Below are 18,570 nucleotides of genomic sequence, written 5' to 3'. Positions count from 1 at the left end.
GTGCGCATTCATTAATGTCTTGGATATGATATGGGCCTCCGTGTAGTGTCATTATTTGAAGAGAAACTTGCTTTTTTAGCCTTTTTCTCCCTTAGGGTGAGGGGTAGCTTTTTCGCCGCCCTTGTTGCGCAGATTTATGCCACAGACACGAAACAATTATAAACGTGTAGCCCTTGAATAGGGCTTTCCTCTGGTGTATAGTATGTGTGGATCAAAGTATTTCTTGGGGTTCAAAATAACCTTTGTACTTTGAATTTCTCTCCAGAATGGCTAATATTGACGTCCGGAAAACACTCTTCGTGCCAACCATTCGGAGTAGGCTTGCTTAAACGTTTTTTTGAGGACCACGGAGTTGAAGCAGGTTCTCCGCAAGTTAATCATCGGATGCGGTATTTTTCAAGCCACACACAGGTACCCAGATTATTTATCTAGCCTACCAAGTTCAGGAATAATGGTCAAGTTCACAGACTCTGAGCGAACTTGTATGCCAACCATTTTCGGCACCCCGTCTCCTGGCGTTTTCAAACTTGCCCAAAATTGCCGAAAATGGCTCCCTCCTTTGTCGGCTTGCATCGCTTAGATCCAAGCCACAGACACAAGACAAAAATACGAAACTGTTGCCCATGATTAGCGCTTTCCGTTGGTGTATAGTATGTGCGCATTCATTAATGTCTTGGATATGATATGGGCCTCCGTGTAGTGTCATTATTTGAAGAGAAACTTGCCTTTTTAGCCTTTTTCTCCCTTAGGGTGAGGGGTAGCTTTTTCGCCGCCCTTGTTGCGCAGATTTATGCCACAGACACGAAACAATTATAAACGTGTAGCCCTTGAATAGGGCTTTCCTCTGGTGTATAGTATGTGTGGATCAAAGTATTTCTTGGGGTTCAAAATAACCTTTGTACTTTGAATTTCTCTCCAGAATGGCTAATATTGACGTCCGGAAAACACTCTTCGTGCCAACCATTCGGAGTAGGCTTGCTTAAACGTTTTTTTGAGGACCACGGAGTTGAAGCAGGTTCTCCGCAAGTTAATCATCGGATGCGGTATTTTTCAAGCCACACACAGGTACCCAGATTATTTATCTAGCCTACCAAGTTCAGGAATAATGGTCAAGTTCACAGACTCTGAGCGAACTTGTATGCCAACCATTTTCGGCACCCCGTCTCCTGGCGTTTTCAAACTTGCCCAAAATTGCCGAAAATGGCTCCCTCCTTTGTCGGCTTGCATCGCTTAGATCCAAGCCACAGACACAAGACAAAAATACGAAACTGTTAGCCCATGATTAGCGCTTTCCGTTGGTGTATAGTATGTGCGCATCATTAATGTCTTGGATATGATATGGGCCTCCGTGTAGTGTCATTATTTGAAGAGAAACTTGCTTTTTTAGCCTTTTTCTCCCTTAGGGTGAGGGGTAGCTTTTTTGCCGCCCTTGTTGCGCAGATTTATGCCACAGACACGAAACAATTATAAACGTGTAGCCCTTGAATAGGGCTTTCCTCTGGTGTATAGTTTGTGTGGATCAAAGTATTTCTTGGGGTTCAAAATAACCTTTGTACTTTGAATTTCTCTCCAGAATGGCTAATATTGACGTCCGGAAAACACTCTTCGTGCCAACCATTCGGAGTAGGCTTGCTTAAACGTTTTTTTGAGGACAACGAAGTTGAAGCAGGTTCTCCGCAAGTTGATCATCGGATGCGGTATTTTTCAAGCCACACACAGGTACCCAGATTATTTATCTAGCCTACCAAGTTCAGGAATAATGGTCAAGTTCACAGACTCTGAGCGAACTTGTATGCCAACCATTTTCGGCACCCCGTCTCCTGGCGTTTTCAAACTTGCCCAAAATTGCCGAAAATGGCTCCCTCCTTTGTCGGCTTGCATCGCTTAGATCCAAGCCACAGACACAAGACAAAAATACGAAACTGTTGCCCATGATTAGCGCTTTCCGTTGGTGTATAGTATGTGCGCATTCATTAATGTCTTGGATATGATATGGGCCTCCGTGTAGTGTCATTATTTGAAGAGAAACTTGCTTTTTAGCCTTTTTCTCCCTTAGGGTGAGGGGTAGCTTTTTCGCCGCCCTTGTTGCGCAGATTTATGCCACAGACACGAAACAATTATAAACGTGTAGCCCTTGAATAGGGCTTTCCTCTGGTGTATAGTATGTGTGGATCAAAGTATTTATTGGGGTTCAAAATAACCTTTGTACTTTGAATTTCTCTCCAGAATGGCTAATATTGACGTCCGGAAAACACTCTTCGTGCCAACCATTCGGAGTAGGCTTGCTTAAACGTTTTTTTGAGGACCACGGAGTTGAAGCAGGTTCTCCGCAAGTTAATCATCGGATGCGGTATTTTTCAAGCCACACACAGGTACCCAGATTATTTATCTAGCCTACCAAGTTCAGGAATAATGGTCAAGTTCACAGACTCTGAGCGAACTTGTATGCCAACCATTTTCGGCACCCCGTCTCCTGGCGTTTTCAAACTTGCCCAAAATTGCCGAAAATGGCTCCCTCCTTTGTCGGCTTGCATCGCTTAGATCCAAGCCACAGACACAAGACAAAAATACGAAACTGTTGCCCATGATTAGCGCTTTCCGTTGGTGTATAGTATGTGCGCATTCATTAATGTCTTGGATATGATATGGGCCTCCGTGTAGTGTCATTATTTGAAGAGAAACTTGCTTTTTAGCCTTTTTCTCCCTTAGGGTGAGGGGTAGCTTTTTTGCCGCCCTTGTTGCGCAGATTTATGCCACAGACACGAAACAATTATAAACGTGTAGCCCTTGAATAGGGCTTTCCTCTGGTGTATAGTATGTGTGGATCAAAGTATTTCTTGGGGTTCAAAATAACCTTTGTACTTTGAATTTCTCTCCAGAATGGCTAATATTGACGTCCGGAAAACACTCTTCGTGCCAACCATTCGGAGTAGGCTTGCTTAAACGTTTTTTTGAGGACAACGGAGTTGAAGCAGGTTCTCCGCAAGTTAATCATCGGATGCGGTATTTTTCAAGCCACACACAGGTACCCAGATTATTTATCTAGCCTACCAAGTTCAGGAATAATGGTCAAGTTCACAGACTCTGAGCGAACTTGTATGCCAACCATTTTCGGCACCCCGTCTCCTGGCGTTTTCAAACTTGCCCAAAATTGCCGAAAATGGCTCCCTCCTTTGTCGGCTTGCATCGCTTAGATCCAAGCCACAGACACAAGACAAAAATACGAAACTGTAGCCCATGATTAGCGCTTTCCGTTGGTGTATAGTATGTGCGCATTCATTAATGTCTTGGATATGATATGGGCCTCCGTGTAGTGTCATTATTTGAAGAGAAACTTGCTTTTTACCCTTTTTCTCCCTTAGGGTGAGGGGTAGCTTTTTCGCCGCCCTTGTTGCGCAGATTTATGCCACAGACACGAAACAATTATAAACGTGTAGCCCTTGAATAGGGCTTTCCTCTGGTGTATAGTATGTGTGGATCAAAGTATTTCTTGGGGTTCAAAATAACCTTTGTACTTTGAATTTCTCTCCAGAATGGCTAATATTGACGTCCGGAAAACACTCTTCGTGCCAACCATTCGGAGTAGGCTTGCTTAAACGTTTTTTTGAGGACAACGGAGTTGAAGCAGGTTCTCCGCAAGTTAATCATCGGATGCGGTATTTTTCAAGCCACACACAGGTACCCAGATTATTTATCTAGCCTACCAAGTTCAGGAATAATGGTCAAGTTCACAGACTCTGAGCGAACTTGTATGCCAACCATTTTCGGCACCCCGTCTCCTGGCGTTTTCAAACTTGCCCAAAATTGCCGAAAATGGCTCCCTCCTTTGTCGGCTTGCATCGCTTAGATCCAAGCCACAGACACAAGACAAAAATACGAAACTGTAGCCCATGATTAGCGCTTTCCGTTGGTGTATAGTATGTGCGCATTCATTAATGTCTTGGATATGATATGGGCCTCCGTGTAGTGTCATTATTTGAAGAGAAACTTGCCTTTTTAGCCTTTTTCTCCCTTAGGGTGAGGGGTAGCTTTTTCGCCGCCCTTGTTGCGCAGATTTATGCCACAGACACGAAACAATTATAAACGTGTAGCCCTTGAATAGGGCTTTCCTCTGGTGTATAGTATGTGTGGATCAAAGTATTTCTTGGGGTTCAAAATAACCTTTGTACTTTGAATTTCTCTCCAGAATGGCTAATATTGACGTCCGGAAAACACTCTTCGTGCCAACCATTCGGAGTAGGCTTGCTTAAACGTTTTTTTGAGGACAACGGAGTTGAAGCAGGTTCTCCGCAAGTTAATCATCGGATGCGGTATTTTTCAAGCCACACACAGGTACCCAGATTATTTATCTAGCCTACCAAGTTCAGGAATAATGGTCAAGTTCACAGACTCTGAGCGAACTTGTATGCCAACCATTTTCGGCACCCCGTCTCCTGGCGTTTTCAAACTTGCCCAAAATTGCCGAAAATGGCTCCCTCCTTTGTCGGCTTGCATCGCTTAGATCCAAGCCACAGACACAAGACAAAAATACGAAACTGTAGCCCATGATTAGCGCTTTCCGTTGGTGTATAGTATGTGCGCATTCATTAATGTCTTGGATATGATATGGGCCTCCGTGTAGTGTCATTATTTGAAGAGAAACTTGCTTTTTACCCTTTTTCTCCCTTAGGGTGAGGGGTAGCTTTTTTGCCGCTCTTGTTGCGCAGATTTATGCCACAGACACGAAACAATTATAAACGTGTAGCCCTTGAATAGGGCTTTCCTCTGGTGTATAGTATGTGTGGATCAAAGTATTTCTTGGGGTTCAAAATAACCTTTGTACTTTGAATTTCTCTCCAGAATGGCTAATATTGACGTCCGGAAAACACTCTTCGTGCCAACCATTCGGAGTAGGCTTGCTTAAACGTTTTTTTGAGGACCACGGAGTTAAAGCAGGTTCTCCGCAAGTTAATCATCGGATGCGGTATTTTTCAAGCCACACACAGGTACCCAGATTATTTATCTAGCCTACCAAGTTCAGGAATAATGGTCAAGTTCACAGACTCTGAGCGAACTTGTATGCCAACCATTTTCGGCACCCCGTCTCCTGGCGTTTTCAAACTTGCCCAAAATTGCCGAAAATGGCTCCCTCCTTTGTCGGCTTGCATCGCTTAGATCCAAGCCACAGACACAAGACAAAAATACGAAACTGTAGCCCATGATTAGCGCTTTCCGTTGGTGTATAGTATGTGCGCATTCATTAATGTCTTGGATATGATATGGGCCTCCGTGTAGTGTCATTATTTGAAGAGAAACTTGCTTTTTAGCCTTTTTCTCCCTTAGGGTGAGGGGTAGCTTTTTTGCCGCTCTTGTTGCGCAGATTTATGCTACAGACACGAAACAATTATAAACGTGTAGCCCTTGAATAGGGCTTTCCTCTGGTGTATAGTATGTGTGGATCAAAGTATTTCTTGGGGTTCAAAATAACCTTTGTACTTTGAATTTCTCTCCAGAGTGGCTAATATTGACGTCCGGAAAACACTCTTCGTGCCAACCATTCGGAGTAGGCTTGCTTAAACGTTTTTTTGAGGACCACGGAGTTGAAGCAGGTTCTCCGCAAGTTAATCATCGGATGCGGTCATTTTCAAGCCACACACAGGTACACAGATTATTTATCTAGCCTACCAAGTTCAGGAATAATGGTCAAGTTCACAGACTCTGAGCGAACTTGTATGCCGACCATTTTCGGCACCCCGTCTCCTGGCGTTTTCAAACTTGCCCAAAATTGCCGAAAATGGCTCCCTCCTTTGTCGGCTTGCATCGCTTAGATCCAAGCCACAGACACAAGACAAAAATACGAAACTGTTGCCCATGATTAGCGCTTTCCGTTGGTGTATAGTATGTGCGCATTCATTAATGTCTTGGATATGATATGGGCCTCCGTGTAGTGTCATTATTTGAAGAGAAACTTGCCTTTTTAGCCTTTTTCTCCCTTAGGGTGAGGGGTAGCTTTTTCGCCGCCCTTGTTGCGCAGATTTATGCCACAGACACGAAACAATTATAAACGTGTAGCCCTTGAATAGGGCTTTCCTCTGGTGTATAGTATGTGTGGATCAAAGTATTTCTTGGGGTTCAAAATAACCTTTGTACTTTGAATTTCTCTCCAGAATGGCTAATATTGACGTCCGGAAAACACTCTTCGTGCCAACCATTCGGAGTAGGCTTGCTTAAACGTTTTTTTGAGGACCACGGAGTTGAAGCAGGTTCTCCGCAAGTTAATCATCGGATGCGGTAATTTTCAAGCCACACACAGGTACCCAGATTATTTCTCTAGCCTACCAAATTCAGGAATAATGGTCAAGTTCACAGACTCTGAGCGAACTTGTATGCCAACCATTTTCGGCACCCCGTCTCCTGGCGTTTTCAAACTTGCCCAAAATTGCCGAAAATGGCTCCCTCCTTTGTCGGCTTGCATCGCTTAGATCCAAGCCACAGACACAAGACAAAAATACGAAACTGTAGCCCATGATTAGCGCTTTCCGTTGGTGTATAGTATGTGCGCATCCATTAATGTCTTGGATATGATATGGGCCTCCGTGTAGTGTCATTATTTGAAGAGAAACTTGCTTTTTTAGCCTTTTTCTCCCTTAGGGTGAGGGGTAGCTTTTTCGCCGCCCTTGTTGCGCAGATTTATGCCACAGACACGAAACAATTATAAACGTGTAGCCCTTGAATAGGGCTTTCCTCTGGTGTATAGTATGTGTGGATCAAAGTATTTCTTGGGGTTCAAAATAACCTTTGTACTTTGAATTTCTCTCCAGAATGGCTAATATTGACGTCCGGAAAACACTCTTCGTGCCAACCATTCGGAGTAGGCTTGCTTAAACGTTTTTTTGAGGACCACGGAGTTGAAGCAGGTTCTCCGCAAGTTAATCATCGGATGCGGTAATTTTCAAGCCACACACAGGTACCCAGATTATTTATCTAGCCTACCAAGTTCAGGAATAATGGTCAAGTTCACAGACTCTGAGCGAACTTGTATGCCAACCATTTTCGGCACCCCGTCTCCTGGCGTTTTCAAACTTGCCCAAAATTGCCGAAAATGGCTCCCTCCTTTGTCGGCTTGCATCGCTTAGATCCAAGCCACAGACACAAGACAAAAATACGAAACTGTAGCCCATGATTAGCGCTTTCCGTTGGTGTATAGTATGTGCGAATCCATAATGTCTTGGATATGATATGGGCCTCCGTGTAGTGTCATTATTTGAAGAGAAACTTGCTTTTTTAGCCTTTTTCTCCCTTAGGGTGAGGGGTAGCTTTTTCGCCGCCCTTGTTGCGCAGATTTATGCCACAGACACGAAACAATTATAAACGTGTAGCCCTTGAATAGGGCTTTCCTCTGGTGTATAGTATGTGTGGATCAAAGTATTTCTTGGGGTTCAAAATAACCTTTGTACTTTGAATTTCTCTCCAGAATGGCTAATATTGACGTCCGGAAAACACTCTTCGTGCCAACCATTCGGAGTAGGCTTGCTTAAACGTTTTTTTGAGGACCACGGAGTTGATGCAGGGTCTCCGCAAGTTGATCATCGGATGCGGTAATTTTCAAGCCACACACAGGTACCCAGATTATTTCTCTAGCCTACCAAGTTCAGGAATAATGGTCAAGTTCACAGACTCTGAGCGAACTTGTATGCCAACCATTTTCGGCACCCCGTTTCCTGGCGTTTTCAAACTTGCCCAAAATTGCCGAAAATGGCTCCCTCCTTTGTCGGCTTGCATCGCTTAGATCCAAGCCACAGACACAAAACAAAAATACGAAACTGTAGCCCATGATTAGCGCTTTCCGTTGGTGTATAGTATGTGCGAATCCAATAATGTCTTGGATATGATATGGGCCTCCGTGTAGTGTCATTATTTGAAGAGAAACTTACTTTTTTAGCCTTTTTCTCCCTTAGGGTGAGGGGTAGCTTTTTCGCCGCCCTTGTTGCGCAGATTTATGCCACAGACACGAAACAATTATAAACGTGTAGCCCTTGAATAGGGCTTTCCTATGGTGTATAGTATGTGTGGATCAAAGTTTTCTTGGGGTTCAAAATAACCTTTGTACTTTGAATTTCTCTCCAGAATGGCTAATATTGACGTCCGGAAAACACTCTTCGTGCCAACCATTCGGAGTAGGCTTGCTTAAACGTGTTTTTGAGGACCACGGAGTTGATGCAGGGTCTCCGCACGTTGATCATCGGATGCGGTAATTTTCAAGCCACACACAGGTACCCAGGTTATTTCTCTACCCTACCAAATTCAGGAATAATGGTCAAGTTCACAGACTCTGAGCGAACTTGTATGCCAACCATTTTCGGCACCCCGTCTCCTGGCGTTTTCAAAATTGCCCAAAATTGCCGAAAATGGCTCCATCCTTTGTCGGCTTGCGTCGCTTAGATCCAAGCCACAGACACAAAACAAAAACACGAAACTGTAGCCCATGATTAGCGCTATCCGTTGGTGTATAGTATGTGCGAATCCAATAATGTCTTGGATATGATATGGGCCTCCGTGTAATGTCATTATTTGAAGAGAAACTTACTTTTTAGTTTTAAAATGTTCAATTCATGTTGCCAGGTTTTTATTCATTCAAACTTATATTAATCTTCATGAAATCAAGTACAAACAATTGTTTTTTATCAGCGTACCCAACCAAACACGCATCTGGACGAGCCATGGCTGTCGTATGCGTATCGGCCATTCCAGCTTGCAAACTCACCGCCTATGTGTGTAAGCACCGATCCCCCGCACCGAGTGCGCAGCATGCAGGCATGTACATGTACATGTGCATGTACATGTACATGTAGATGTACTCTATGAAGATCGTGCGTGTTTGGTTGGGTCACGCTGATTGGTTGTTGCCAAGCAAGTGCGACGTTCAAAATCACTAGTTGGGCCCGCTATGGATTATGGATATATTCGGTCAGTCTTTTGGTAAGTTTTTGTCGTTTTTTCTGCCAAATATTTTCATGATGTTGTTTTAAGGGTTCCAGATGACGTTGTCATACAATAAAGATCAACTCCATGTGTTTAGAATGTCTGTCATGATTTTGGAAATTGGAAAAAAAGGACGAATCTGATCACGAGTCTGGCAAAAACTGGTCAAAACTGCTAGTTACACCGATAATATCAGTCTTGTGTCGTAACCCTCCGGTCTCCGACCGTCGGGAGGATGGAGGGTTACGATTATCGCAACTATGCTTTGAGATGCTTGATTTCGGGACCTCAAATTCTAAACTTGAGGTCTCGAAATCAAATTCGTGGAAATTATTACTTCTTTCTCGAAAACTACCCACTTCAGAGGGAGCCGTTTCTCACAATGTTTTATACTACGAACCTCTCCCCATTACTCATTACCAAGTAAGGTGTTATGCTAATAATTATTTTGAGTAATTACCAATAGTGTCCACTGCCTTTAAGCTATTTTTCTGTGCTTAGCAAGTTTTTGTGCTTCCAGGCATAATGAAATTAGTCCTACGTTCCAGTCTATTTCATGGCAGGCAATTCCATTCCACTGTTCATATTATGAAAAATGCTGTATAATAACGACCAAATAAATTAGAAGGCTGGATTTCTGCACAAAAATAATATTGGAAAAAGTCATACAAATTGAACTTTGATAGCGCCCTCTATTGACAGGCTAATTTCATTACGATTCAAGTTATATCGCCAATTGTTCTTCATCAATGTTCTCCAATAATTTCACGAAATCGCCTTAAAAATCACAGATTATTCTTCATCCATCAACCAGTTAATTCTCGCCCGTGCGTGCAGTATAAAAGTGAGTAGGACTTTTCTTATTTTGTTATCTCTAAAGATGGTATATTGGTATGAGTATGGGGCTCGTGATCAGTGATGATCAATCATTCTGCGTGCATGGGAAAGTTTGTTATTTATCAGTTACGATATGGTAGTGTTTTTACCGTAGTTACAGAAGCTCCGGAGTACTCAATCATCAAAGTTGTTGATTATTAAGGTTACTAGTGCTGTATTTTTTCTCTTTGGGCCTAATAATAATCCAGTTGATCTCATTGTTTTGTGTACATGCTGTATTGCCTATAAAAAAATAATATTAATAATTGACACTAGGCCTAGATGCCCCATGTGTTTCGTTGTCTACGGATATGTGATGTGTGCTTTGTTTACCCACGCCTGCTTCTTCTATTCTGTGGAAGAGGTAAAGACATCAGTGGTAAAGCTCGTTCATTTCAACAATGGATGAAGAAGGTAAGTGAAGAATTAACAACTTCTTTCCAATTTTCTCATTTGCTTTCACCTTTTTTGTTTACAGTACAGTACTCTTACCTTCATTGGTGATGATCAGTGTTGTAGCCACGGTGGGCGACGGTGGGCGGGCCTGCCCAGTACTGACAATTTCCGCCCAGCACTTCAGCTGAAAAACAGACTTCCAATACCACAACTAGTTCCAATGGTAGGTATTGTATTGCATAATGGTCATCAGCCAGTGAGGCAGTTGAACATCTTCTGTGATTAATTTCTGGACAGAAGTTTTATTGGGCTGTTAAGTTTGTACAATGATGCATTCAAGCAAAATGAGTTGTCTGTCGACCCTTGTCATTTTTTATTAAATTTTTGGATATCTGAAAAGAGCAAAAGCTATACTCTGCTACTTTGAAAACTCTAGGTTTATACAACCTTTTGTTCAAAATTTATGAAAGGAGATAACACCAAGAAATCTGAGCAACTGAAAAAGGTTGAAAGCCCTTTCTGGTTTAAAACCCTTTACATCCACATGTATCAACCGCTAGACAAATTGCTTAGGCAGGCCAATGCAGCGAAATTATTGTACTCCTACTAGCATACTTGTTGTTATTAAATTATTGGCTCTTACGTTTTAAAAGAATACCAGGTCGACGCGTGGGGCCAGGGCCGGAGCTCCAGAAAGGGGGAGTTTTTAGAATTATGTATTTCAAGAGGCGGTATCACTGAGTATGGGTTGAATTTTTGGTGCGTCTTCATAAACCCTTGGAGTATCAAGAAGACGATAGGCCTACCCATGCCGGATTAACATGAGTTGAGATTTGTGAGTTTGGTGTTATTTACCAAGCTTTGACTGTTTGCAGGGAAGAGGTTGAATCAAGGAAGAGGCTGAGTGAGAAGAATGCAGAGGACTTGAAGCATATGGATAAAAGACGAAGAGACAACCAGGAGCTCCACAGGTTATTACAGTTCTTTCCATAAAGCTTTGTCCTTTTTCTTGAAACTGTACTTAATTTTGGTCCAATTCCAATCCATCAAGTAATTTATTTATTTGTTTATTTATTTATTCACTTAGGCTTTAAAAACTTCAAAACACACAGCAACAATAAGTAGAAATGTATAATTTTTACATTATTAGTAAAATAATTAGAGACATATCAACAAAAAGCAAGCAGAAGCCTATAGGGATTGCCCAATAGGGAATCAAATCACTATCCAGTTCTTGAATTGGTCTTAACGTTTTGACTAGCTTGCTCTAGTCATCGTCAAGAGACTGACTCCGCGGTAGTGCAGTTAATTATGGTCCTATAAAGCTAAAGTAGTTGTCCCAGCCAATTTTCTATACCTTCCGCCCGGACAAAGCAGGACAGTTCTTTTCAGAACAAGAAGCACTTTAATGTTTCAGCATCAGGCGTGCTAGGCTTAAATTTTTGAGCAGCACTGATTTCAGTCCTTTTTGCTTTCCATTGTTGACTACTTGAAGCCGCAATGCAAGCTGCCTTCATGTTTTGTGCGAGGGGAACTTAAACACCAAAACCTCATGCATAATGTGCCCATTTGTACTCTTGGATGTAGAGAAGAAGTGTAGGTAAAAGTGCATGTCATCTCGCATTCTTTGATTTCACATGTAGTGCATAATGAGCTGGGTATTAAAACCAATCTGAATATCAAAAGATATTTCTATCAATGTTGAAATCTGTTTGAGTAATTTCTTACATTCTGAAATGTTGGTGTTTTCTTTGTAGGTCTACAAGAGACATGACCTGAAAAGCTCATAGTAGAATGAGAAGATGGAAAACCTCTTCAATTGTTTGAGTTCTGCTCAGATTTTGTTTGGCGATGAGTGATGTTCAGGTAATACTGATTTGAATTATCATGACAACAATGACCAATGGTCCATGTATACAAAAATATTTCTTTTAACAGTACTAAAGAATGATCCACACAGATATATCTTGGCTATAAATTGTGTTTTTTTCCTGCCTTTTTGGAGAACAATATTGTTTACTCCACAAATATACGAACAACAGTTTACGTATTATAGATAGCCTTTTATTGGGACCCTTTGAGTTTTGTATGTGTAAATGTAGAAAGAGGTAGCTTCAAGATGATATACAAGTAGGGGGTATGAGAGAACAATGGCAAATACCAAACCACATTAAAAACGAAAATCTTATTGAAAAACAGAGGGGTTTGATCTTAAAAGAACAAAAGCCACACTCCTGTCAGCAACAATAGAAAAAAAATGCCACCCTACTACATGGAAGAGCGTATTTATCAGTTCATACTGTTGTAAATCTGTTCTGGTGGCTGTTATCCTTGCTCACCACAGAAGTTTGTTAGAAATCCAGGTCAGTTAAGTTGATGTTCAAAAACTTTATTTGTAGATATGGTTGAACAGAGTGCGAAATATCTTCATGTTTGATGGGAAATCAAGCATCATCATTATTTGTGTCATGGTCGGTTCTGCACTCAAGCTTGCAAGAAGAAGATTGGAATCAGGTCAGTGCATTGTATCAATGAGAATGGGTCATTTTTATTGTTTACGCATAATTTACATGATGTTGTTAAATGGACCATGCAATCGCCACAAAAACATAATATCAAAGATATCATGAGAGGCGTTGTTTGGAGATGATGGAATCTTCTTTTGTGTGTATGTTGGTGAAGATAGAGACTATACATTCGTCAGAACCCCTGAAGAATGTGTTTGTCAATATAAGTTATGGTATCCTTGTTCTTTTTGTCTTGCCTAAAAAGGCGCACGATACTGCACAATCTTTGAGGTATCCATGGTACCACATTGATTCCCAAAATTGCAACAAAGATTTTTATCATGTACTCTTTATTTTACTTATCAAGTAAGAAAACCTGAAGGGAAACTTACTTGGTAGATCTTAAACAACTTAGGTTTGAACAAGGAAAAGTTTACTCGAGCGGCCCGCCTCAGTACAATTTTCTCTGTTCAAACCCCATTGCTTTACTTTACTTGCAGTAGTCATTGAGAATGAGACATTCATAAGATGTGCGAGAAGATTTGCGACAAGATGTGCAGGGAGGCAGCCCAGCAGGACCTGATGCAAACGCTGTTGAAGAGGTTCGAGCCCTTAAAGAACCTTTTGATGCCAAGAAGCTTTTCTGTAGTGAAATCCTTGCCATCATCCAGCAAGACACACAAGACAAACAAGTTGCAGTCCTTCGAAAATTTAGGTAAACACAATTTAACTTTTCTTTTACATTCCAAGTTGTGTATGATTTTACTGTCCATGTTTTTTTTTAGTGTACTTAGGCCTTGTGTACAATCAAATTTTGCCTCAAAATGTTTGCAAGGGTACACTGTAAAACTTTGCCCTTAAAAATTACAGTAATTTACTGTCAGCTGAGTTGCCAGTAAGTTAGTGTGATTTTTACCGTCATTACTGTATATAAATTTTAAAACAAATAAGTAAAAACAAAGTTTGGAGTTTTAACACACTTCTATTGTAGCACAACTAGCTAGTGTACCCACAACATGTTTAGAATATTGTGTGGTTTGGATCCTACAAACTGTTTTGTTAAGCAGGTGTCAAATTGAAAACATAATTTAAACATGTTGAATTTAAATTACTGACGAAAAGTGATTTGTGTGTAACCGGATTTTGTACAGAATTCAGTTCATTTAATATTGAAGAATATTGATGTAAACACACTGCCTACTGCATGGATGCTTTGTTCAAGTTAAATCATCCAACAGGGGAACTGTTTTACAAAGATGTAGGAGAAATATGAGACAAACTCAGCTTCTTTGTGTTACTTGTGATCATCACTTGTCTAATCCATACCACGAAATTAGTAAAGGATCTTTTTCAAGTACAATTTGTGTGTCAGCAGGCATGATATGAGTTTTGTTGTTAAACAGCAAAATACTTTCGAGCTAAATAGAGCCCCAAGGGAAAAAGGCCCTACAACGTGAATGGGGTAAAGCAGACTTATAGAAGGGTGGAGTTAAAAACTAAACTAACTCCCCAGTGACTGGCTAGGCATGCTAAACAAAGGGACAGCTCCCCAAAGCTTTGGCTACCCAAACAACACCCAAATACTAGAGCGACAGTCCCCTCCCTGGAGGAAAAACTATATACATGTATGATGAAATAAAAATTAGAACAAATAAAAAGGTCAAAATTTACAAGTAAGAAAGAGTTACAAAAAATATGGACAGTTAAAAAACTGGACAGAGTTAAAAAACTATTCAAGTAACTTCATGAAATTGGCAGACAGAAAATCTAACTGATTTGAGGAAACTGTAGTATTTTAAATCGTTTTTAAAGTTTGTTATTTTTTACTTATTTATCTTCATCTTATTAGTTATTTATATTTTTTGGGTATAATTATCTGCTGATGTTATTAGTTTGTGTCATATATTACGTTTAAATCTATATTCATAAATACCCCAGACAGTTTCGCTACTCCTATTGGTTGAGAGCGCGTCACGTGGTGGTGTTTAAACGGCTGATAAAAACACATGGGCGCGCAAGCTCATGTACTCCAACTTAACTTACACGGAATGCAATTCATAGCTATTTATTAGTAATATCGCGTTATCGCTATTGTGATAGTTACTAAAATTTGTACTTACCAAGGTTTGCCTGAAATTGTGTATTAGGTCTTGTGTTCTGATAAAAATTTTGCCTGAAATTATGAAATTTGCCAGAAACTGTGTACAAGGCTATTGTACTTCAGCCTCCTGTACTAAAATTTCAATGTTGCCGAAAATGTGTGTACAATGCTTTATATAGCCTTGTTTACTTATAAAACTTTGCCTGAAAATGTGTACAAATGTGCTACATGTATAGCATTTGCTACAAAATGTGTACAAGGCTTGTGTGTTTGGAAATGTGTTTAAAGCCATTATACACTTTCAGTACAGAAAAAAACACTTAGCTTGAAAATGTAAGAGCTATAGTACTTACTAGACTGGTGCATATGCCTTGTGTAGTTGTCAAATTTTGCTTGAAAATGTTTACAAGGCCTTGTGTACTTTTTTTCTTAAAATTATCAAATTTTGCCTGAAACTGTGTCTCAAACCTATATAAAAATAATATAGCCTTGTACAGTTGCCATATTTTGCCTGACAGTTATCAAACCTTGCCTGAAACTGACAAGGCTTAAGAAATGTGTGTTAGCAAGTTTGGTTGACAATATGTTTGTGCTTTTGTGTTGAAAACTATAGCCTTGTGTACAAATTCTGAATTATCACATTTTGCCTGAAAATATGTACAAGCCTTGCGTACTTACAAAAGTGTTGCTCTTAAACTAAAACTGTCGAACTATTGTGTACAAGACTATAGCCTTGTGTACTTCATCAAATTTTGCCTGAAATGATCAAATTTTGCCTGAAAATAAGTACACAAGCCTTTTGTACTGATCAAATTTTGCCTGAAATTTTAAAATGTTGCCTGAAATGATCAAATTTTGCCTGAAATAGTGAACAAGATTGTAGCCTTGTGTAATCATCAAATTTTGTCTGAAACTATCAAATTTTGCCTGAAATAGTGTACAAGACTGTAGCCTTGTGTAATCATCAAATTTTGTCTGAAATGATCAAATTTTGTCTGAAAATAAGTACAAGACTTTACAGTATACAAGCCTAGTGTACTTATCAAATTTTGCCTGAATATATCAAATTTTGCCTGAAATGATCAAATTTTGCCTGAAACGATCAAATTTTGCCTGAAATAGTGTACAAGACTGTAGCCTTGTGTATTTTGCCTGAAATTGTGTACTTGTGTACAAGACTATATATAGCCTTGTGTACTCCCTAAATTCTACCTAAAAACAAGTGCAAAATTATAACCTTGTGTACTGAAAAAAATGTTGCCTGAAATAGTGTAGAAGACTGTAGCCTTGTGTAATCATCAAATTTTGCCTGAAATTATCAAATTTTGCCTGAAAATAAGTACAAGACTATAGCCTTGTGTAATCATCAAATTTTGCCTGAAATTATCAAATTTTTGCCTGAAAATAAGAACAAGACTATAGCCTTGTGTAATCATCAAATTTTGCCTGAAATTATCAAATTTTGCCTGAAAATAAGTACAAGACTATAGCCTTGTGTAATCATCAAACTTTGCCTGAAATTATCAAATTTTGCCTGAAAATAAGTACAAGACTATAGCCTTGTGTAATCATCAAATTTTGCCTGAATATATCAAATTTTGCCTGAAAATAAGTACAAGACTATAGCCTTGTGTACTCCCTAAATTCTGCCTAAAAACAAGTGTACTGATCAAATTTTGCCTGAAATAGTGTAGAAGACTGTAGCCTTGTGTAATCATCAAATTTTGCCTGAAATAGTGTACAAGACTGTAGCCTTGTGTAATGATCAAATTTTGCCTGAAATGATCAAATTTTGCCTGAAAATAAGGACAAGACTATAGCCCTGTGTAATCATCAAATTTTGCCTGAAATGATCAAATTTTGCCTGAAAATAGTGTAGAAGACTTTAGCCTTGTGTAATCATCACATTTTGCCTGAAATGGTGTACAAGACTGTAGCCTTGTGTAATGATCAAATTTTGCCTGAAATGATCAAATTTTGCCTGAAAATAGTGTAGAAGACTTTAGCCTTGTGTAATCATCACATTTTGCCTGAAATGATCAAATTTTGCCTGAAATAGTGTACAAGACTGTAGCCTTGTGTAATGATCAAATTTTGCCTGAAATGATCAAATTTTGCCTGAAAATAAGGACAAGACTATAGCCCTGTGTAATCATCAAATTTTGCCTGAAATTATAAAATTTTGCCTGAAATAGTGTATAAGACTATAGCCTTGTGTAATCATCAAATTTTGCCTGAATATATCAAATTTTGCCTGAAAATAAGTACAAGACTATATCCTTGTGTAATCATCAAATTTTGCCTGAAATTATAAAATTTTGCCTGAAATAGTGTATAAGACTATAGCCTTGTGTAATCATCAAATTTTGCCTGAATATATCAAATTTTGCCTGAAAATAAGTACAAGACTATAGCCTTGTGTAATCATCAAATTTTGCCTGAATATATCAAATTTTGCCTGAAAATAAGTACAAGATTATAGCCTTGTGTACTCCCTAAATTCTGCCTAAAAACTAAGATTTAGAGTAAGAAGAAACCTCTTCAGAGATATTGATATACAGTTAAAAGCACTGGACACTATTGGTAATTACTCAAAATAATTGTTAGCATAAAAACTTACTTGGTAACGAGCAATGGAGAGCTGTTGATAGTATAAAACATTGTGAGATACGGCTCCCTCTGAAGTAACGTAATTTTCGAGAAAGAAGTAATTTTCCCTGAATTTAATTTTGAGACCTCAGAATTAGACTTTGAGGTCCCAATATCAAGCATCTGAAAGCACACAACTTCCTGTGACAAGGGTAATTTTTCCCCATCATAATCTTTCCACTTCGACGACCAATTGAGATCAAATTTTCACAGGTTTGTTATTTTGTGCATATGTTGAGACACACCAACTGTGAAGACTGGTCTTTGACAATTATCAAAGGTGTTCAGTGTCTTTAGGCCAAAAACAGATGGCTGAAATCGTACAATTAGTTCAACAAAAAAGATTGCACACATTCATGCAACAATTGCTAGATTACAAAAATAGAATATACTGCAAAAGATCTTTAAAATTATCCTAATTACAGCAACTAAATTGCATCACCTTACTAGTGTATTACTGTTAACGTTTCATTAAAGTTTGCTCTTTGGTAATAAGTAGCCTAATACATTACCTAGGAAGTTCATAGAATTTGTTAAAATTTCATTAATTCCATGGAGTGAGATTTTTCTTTTTTGACGCAAATATACACAACCTTACATAATTATATCAGTTTTTATGCATAGCACCATTCCAAAGATGAATCATTGTGCTTTGAACGTTATTTCGCCTTTGCGACTGGACCATTTATGTCTGATGATACACAACGTACTCTACAGTACCTTGCAGGAAAATAGTGAATGTTGAAGCGCCATTAGCCTCACTGAGTGAAGAAAATGAGCGCTACATATAAGAAGCTACTATGTAAAGTGTCATGGCCGAGTGGTTAAGAGCATCAAATTCAAGTTCTGGTGCTAAGTCACCAGAGTGTGGGTTCGAATTCCGGTCTACACACATGTGTCCTTGAGCAAGATACTTTACTATAAATGCTTCTCTTCACCCAGAGGTATAAATGGGTACCGGCGAGGATAGAAGTTGATATTGTGAATGAAAAAGCCTTTGGAGCGTTATAAACTGTTGCCCAGGTTGTATAATGAGAAACATTAAAAGGGATATAATTGGCCCTATGACCAGGGCACTAA

General features: G+C 39.5%; 4 long non-coding RNA genes across 5 annotated transcripts; all 4 read left to right on the top strand.

Moving 5' to 3' along the window:
• Positions 1 to 289: 289 nt before the first annotated feature.
• Positions 290 to 1,610, top strand: LOC117294439. The gene is made up of 3 exons (XR_004519532.1): positions 290 to 411; positions 920 to 1,065; positions 1,574 to 1,610. It is a non-coding gene; the product is annotated as an uncharacterized LOC117294439 (long non-coding RNA).
• Positions 1,611 to 2,250: 640 nt separating this feature from the next.
• On the top strand, positions 2,251 to 4,979 carry LOC117295135. The gene is made up of 5 exons (XR_004519642.1): positions 2,251 to 2,372; positions 2,880 to 3,025; positions 3,533 to 3,678; positions 4,187 to 4,332; positions 4,840 to 4,979. It is a non-coding gene; the product is annotated as an uncharacterized LOC117295135 (long non-coding RNA).
• A 1,182-nt stretch (positions 4,980 to 6,161) lies between these two features.
• Positions 6,162 to 7,493, top strand: LOC117295134. The gene is made up of 3 exons (XR_004519641.1): positions 6,162 to 6,292; positions 6,801 to 6,946; positions 7,454 to 7,493. It is a non-coding gene; the product is annotated as an uncharacterized LOC117295134 (long non-coding RNA).
• Positions 7,494 to 9,556: 2,063 nt separating this feature from the next.
• Positions 9,557 to 15,653, top strand: LOC117294800. Of its 2 annotated transcripts, XR_004519574.1 has the most exons (5): positions 9,557 to 9,805; positions 10,316 to 10,456; positions 11,109 to 11,204; positions 11,991 to 12,747; positions 13,241 to 15,653. It is a non-coding gene; the product is annotated as an uncharacterized LOC117294800 (long non-coding RNA). The 2 variants fall into 2 exon arrangements; XR_004519573.1 differs by having other exon boundaries at positions 11,991 to 15,653.
• The last annotated feature ends 2,917 nt before the right edge of the window (positions 15,654 to 18,570 follow it).

Source organism: Asterias rubens, chromosome 9 (assembly GCF_902459465.1).
Source record: "Asterias rubens chromosome 9, eAstRub1.3, whole genome shotgun sequence".
NCBI lineage: Eukaryota > Metazoa > Echinodermata > Asteroidea > Forcipulatida > Asteriidae > Asterias > Asterias rubens.
This window is presented reverse-complemented; position numbering and strand designations above follow the sequence as displayed.